Here is a 5,883-nt window from a genome sequence, read left to right on the forward strand (position 1 = left end):
AGTTCCTTATAAATTCTGAATATTAGTCTTTTGTCAGATGGATAGATTGCAAAGATTTTCCTTTTTTTTTTTTTCTCGATAGGGAGTCTTGCTCTATAGAGCAGCCTGGAGTGTAGTGGCCCGATCTTGGTGCACTGCAGCCTCCGCCTCCTGGGTTCAAGGGATTCTCTTGCCTCAGCCTCCTGAGTATCTGGGATTACAGGCATGTGCCACAATACCCAGCTAATTTTTGTATTTTTAGTAGAGAGAAGGTTTCACTATGTTGGTCAGGCTAGTCTCGAACTCCTGCCCTCGTGATCTGCCCACCTCGGCCTCCCAATCTGCTGGGATTACAGGCATGAGCCACCACGCCTGGCCAAGATTGCTTTCTCATCAAGTGAATGGTTTTAGGTCAGTTATATGCCCTTAAAACAACTGCATGAATGCAAAAGGTAGAACTAGGTATATCACAACCATTATAAACTCCTCCTAAAAAAGAAAAGCAGGAGTTACTATCAATGAGCTTCTGAGGGAGTCTAATTGCTACTCACTGATAGGTGTCTATCAGAAAAACTGTAATACAAAGAATTGCATTCAAGATCTTCCAAATAGGGCCAGGCACAGTGGCTCATGCCTGTAATCCCAGCACTCTGGGAGGCCCAGGCAGGCCTTGAGGCTAGGAGTTCAAGACCAGCCAGGCCAACATGGCAAAACCCAGTCTCTACAAAAAATACAAGAATTGGCCGGGAATTGTGGTGCACACCTGTGATCCTAGCTGCTCAGGAGGCTGAGGCACAAGAACTGCTTGAACCTAGGAGGCAGACTTTGCAGTGAGCCGAGATTCCGCTACTGCACTCTAGTCTAAATGACAAAGTATGATCCTGTCAAGATGGATGGATGGCGGGATGGAAGGATGGAAGGATGGAAGGATGGAAGGAAGGAAGGAAGGAAGGAAGGAAGGAAGGAAGGAAGGAAGGAAGGAAGCTACCTTTTAGGAAGCAAGCTACCTTTTAGGACTATGGTGAGAATTGATTTTACAAATATAAAGGTTTTTCATTAAATTGTAAAGTAACAATTATAATTGTTAAATTCTGAAAATATTAATTTTCCTCTACAGAAAGTGCTGCTATCTCAACTTTCAAGGAGCATCTGACCTCTAAACCTTGCCTTTAAGGACCCTATCCTTCCAACCTAACCCTAGTTGGCATGTAATTGTCAACTAGCACTTTTTATCATAGCCACTTTAACACAGGTTAAAGGGTTCCTCTGTATTTCCCCATTGTTATTTCTTCAATGGTCATTTTTAAAACAGTGATGCCATTTACCTGTATCTTGTATATCAAAATAGTTATCAAAGAAGATAGATTCTCAAGTCACACTGCGTGAGTGTAAATCCTGGTACTACTGTGTGGCTTTGCACTAGGTTAAGTTCCTTGTAACTTACGTATGCGAATAAAGGGATAACTGTGAGGCTTAAGTAAAATAATACAGGTAGAACCCTTAGACAAGTGCCTGGCATTTACTTAACTTTATTTAAGTAAATGGTCAAAATATATTAGTGTTGGCCAGGTGTGGTGGCTCAGGCCTGTAATCTCAGCACTTTGGGAGGCCGAGGCAGGCAGATCATGAGGTCAGGAATTCAAGACCAGCCTAGCCAAGGTTTCTTTTAGTAGAGAAACCCAGTCTCTACTAAAAATACAAAAATTAGCTGGGTGTGGTGGTGCATGCCTGTAGTCCCAGCTACTCAGGAGGCAGAGCATGAGAAATGCTTGAACCCAGGAGGTGGAGGTTACAGTGAGCTGAGATTGCACCACTGCACTCCAGCCTGGGCAACAAAGTGAGACTCTGATTCAAAAAAAAAAAGTGTTGGTTTTTCTTAGGAAAATATTCATGTTGCAAGGTTTTGTTTCCAAGAGGTCTAGTACAGGCTTGTTTTTGGTTTGCTTTTCTGTTAAGAGTCAAGGTCATCCAGCCTAGAGTGCAGTGGCATAAACTTGGCTCACTGCAGCCTTGATCTCCTGGGCTCAAGTAATCCTCCCACTTCAGCCTCCGGAGTACCTGGGACTACAGGTGCGCACCACCATGGCTAACTAATTTTTTTTTTTTTTTTTAAGAGACAGAGTCTCACTATGTTGCACAGGTTGGTCTCAAACTCCTGGCCTCAAGCAATCCTCCCACTTTGGCCTCCCAGAGTGCTGGGATTACAGGTATGAGCCACCACACCCAGCCCAACCTTGCTGTTTAAAATAAGAGCATATTCTGTTAGATTTCCATGCTTAAAAAGCTAAGATTTTTTTTTTTTTTTTTTTTTTTTTTTTTTAGATATATAGTTAGGGGGAAAGGCAGGCAGCAATGCTGAGAGTAGAGCTGCTCAGACGGCAATGGAATTGAACTTGCATACAGTAAAAGTTAATACTGTAACTAGCAAACCTATGTATAGTTCCTTAACAGCAGTATTTCACATTTATTAGGTTGGTGCAAAAGTAATTGTGGTTTTTGCCATTCAAAGCAAAAATGGGAAAACCACGATTTCTTTTGCACCAACCCAATACCATGCCATTTCCTGTGTGCCTACTACACAAAACTTCTTGACAACATGTTCTCTTTTTGGGGCAAAAGCTAAGCAACTATAATCCCAACTACTCAGGAGGCTGAGGCAGGACAATTGCTTGAACCCAGGAGGCAGAGGCTGCAGTGAGCTGAGATCCCACCACTATACTCCAGCCCGGGTGACAAGCGCAAGACTCTGTCTCCCCCACCCAAAAAAAAAGAAAAAGAAATGTAACTGTAACAAATGTGTCATACTAATGCAAGATTTATTGGTTGTTTTTATTTTTTTGTAGAGATGAGGTCTTACCATGTTGCCCAGGCTGGTCTTGAACTCCTGGCCTGTCTCAAAAAGAAAAAAGTCCACTTCAATATTTTGGTTCTTAGGTTCCTATTGGTTATATTGGGATACTGTTTCCCCTTTAGAAAACACTTTAAATTTTTCATTTCATAGAAGCAACAGACTGGTGAAAAATGAAGAATAACTGAAGTTTTATTGAACTTGTTACTGGTTTTGCAATGGCCTCTTCAAAGAATAAGCACGAAGAAACCACTTACAGATCCTAGCTATACTCCTACTGAGTCAAGCCTTTGTGGAACCAAGTTTCCCTTTTTTTTTTTTTTTTTTTTTTTTAATTTTTCTCTTTGAAACAGGATTTTGCTCTGTCCCCCAGGCTGGAGTGCAGTGGCACAAAATCCAGTTTGAGCTCACTGCAGCCTCAAACTCCCGGGCTCATGCAATTCTCCCACCTCAGCCTCCTGAGTACATATACATGCCACCACATCAGGCTAATTTTTTTTTTCAATTTTTTGTCGAGTCAGGGTCTTGCTATGCTGCCTAAGTTGGTCTCAAACTTTTGGGCTCAAGGGATATTCCAATCTTGGCCTCCCAAAGTGCTAAGATTACAGCTGTGAGCCACCCATCCAACCAAGTTTTCCTTTTTAATACTGCAGTAACTCAACGTTTTGGCCTTAGGATTCCTTTAAAATCTTAAAAATTGAGGACCTCAAAGAATGTTAATTTACATAAATTGTATCTATAGATTTTTATCACATTAGAAATTAAAACTGAAACATCTCTAAAATGAATTATCTGTTTATTCTGTAATGCATTGTATTATTCTCCAAAATCTCTTTAATGACTGGTTTAATATAAATAAACTGGATTTTAATTTCTTCTGCAATCAGGTGTGGTACATTGTTTTGGTTAAAAAAGTAAATCTGGCCTCACACGGCATTTATTTGAAAGGTATAAGTTATCTTGGACCCAATGAAAGGGTCTTGGGAACCCTCCAAGGGTCCTGAAACAACTGCCCTACTGGATGCCCTTCAGATCACCCCATACAATCAGTCCTTCCAAAGAACTCTGTCCATCCAGATTTAAAACACAGCTCTTCCAGTGTATTCTCCATTCATTTACAGTGATTTACTGACCACCTTTTTGTACAATGTCAACATTAAAGTTATACCTGGGTCAACCCAGTCTTCCCTAAAGTCCTATCACCAAAAAGACCCTGAAAATACAAACGCAATCATTTGTAGACTTTTATTAGTCATTATTAAAAATAAGTACCAAGGAACGAGAACTTGTATTAAAATTATAACTTTTACAGATAGGTTATGGTGAAAGCTATCAGTTTTAAAGAACATGTTTCAAAGATGATTTTAGCTTCTGAATATTAAATATTTGGGAATGCAAAGCACTGTTTCTATGGACTATTAGTAAATAAAACAATAGTAATAATAAAGGGATATACCATGGTATTTACTTTTTAAGCATTAGTCTATCAAATTCCTCTTTCACCACTTTCAATAAAACTTGGCAATAATAATAATCTTTATTTGTATGTCCTCTAAACAGGAAAGCGTTATTTCTTTCATGTCATTCACAGGCATTTTTATGATCCTTCAGTCAATGAATAGGATCAGAAGACATTTCAGATCTTTCTCCCTACATAATTATAGTTGGTGCACATATTACTTCAGCATGGCTATACGAAGCCACGCTATAATCAAGTAGATTTAATGTCACAGTTTTTCCCAAGAAGATTCTTTTTTTTTTTTTTTTTTTTTTTTTTTTGAGACGGAGTTTCGCTCTTGTTACCCAGGCTGGAGTGCAATGGCGCGATCTCGGCTCACCGCAACATCCGCCTCCTGGGTTCAGGCAATTCTCCTGCCTCAGCCTCCTGAGTAGCTGGGATTACAGGCACACGCCACCATGCCCAGCTAATTTTTTGTATTTTTAGTAGAGACGGGGTTTCACCGTGTAGACCAGGATGGTCTCGATCTCTTGACCTCGTGATCCACCTGCCTCTGCCTCCCAAAGTGCTGGGATTACAGGCTTGAGCCACCGCGCCCGGCAAGAAGATTCTTTACTAAGTAGTTTTGACTATGTTTTTTCAATACCTAGAATCCCAGCAAGGAAAAATTTCTGGCAGAAAACTGAGGCTGCCAAGGTTAAGAAAAGATTACATACCTTAAAAAGATTCCAAAAAATGCATACTTTAAAAAGATTCCAAAAATGATTTGTCTGTCAGGAGAAGGGATTTAGGAAACAGGTTGGATTCTGCCCCCAACCTTGCCTAAGCAACACCCAAACCTACCTGGGTACCAAGGGCAGAGAAAGCTTAAACATCCCACATCCTAACTTTAAGGCATTATTAAATCTGTAAACACATGTACCTTTAGAACTTTATAAACTGGTCGTCACTCCTGGATATTCAACATCAGGGTCAGGAAACAGCAGTGAGACTAAAAATCAGTCTGAAAATACTACAAGATTGCAAATCTTTGTTATGCCAATGTCCCATCTAAAGATGACACATTTGCAACTGTATTTAAGAAGGGGCTGCCGGGCGCAGTGGCTCAAGCCTGTAATCCCAGCACTTTGGGAAGCTGAGGCGGGTGCATCACGAGGTGAAGAGATCGAGACCATCCTGGTCAACACGGTGAAACCCCGTCTCTACTAAAAATACAAAAAATTAGCTGGGCATGGTGGTGCGTGCCTGTAATCCCAGCTACTCAGGAGGCTGAGGCAGGAGAATTGCCTGAACCCAGGAGGCGGAAGTTGCGGTGAGCCAAGATCGCGCCATTGCACTCCAGCCTGGGTAACAAGAGCGAAACTCCATCTCAAAAAAAAAAAAAAAAAAAAAAAAAAGAAGGGGCTGGGCTTGGGGTGGATCACAAGGTCAGGAGTTTGAGGCCAGGCTGACCAACATGGTGAAACCCCTTCTCTACTAAAAATGCAAAAATTAGCTGGGTGTAGTGGCAAGTGCCTGTAATCGCAGATACTCGGGAGGCTGAGGCAGGAGAATCGCTTGAAGCCAGGACGCTGAGGTTACAGTGAGCTGAGATTGC

Source organism: Sapajus apella, unplaced genomic scaffold, assembly GCF_009761245.1.
Source record: "Sapajus apella isolate SASKATOON/1434 unplaced genomic scaffold, GSC_monkey_1.0 scaffold22, whole genome shotgun sequence".
In the NCBI taxonomy this organism is placed as follows: domain Eukaryota; kingdom Metazoa; phylum Chordata; class Mammalia; order Primates; family Cebidae; genus Sapajus; species Sapajus apella.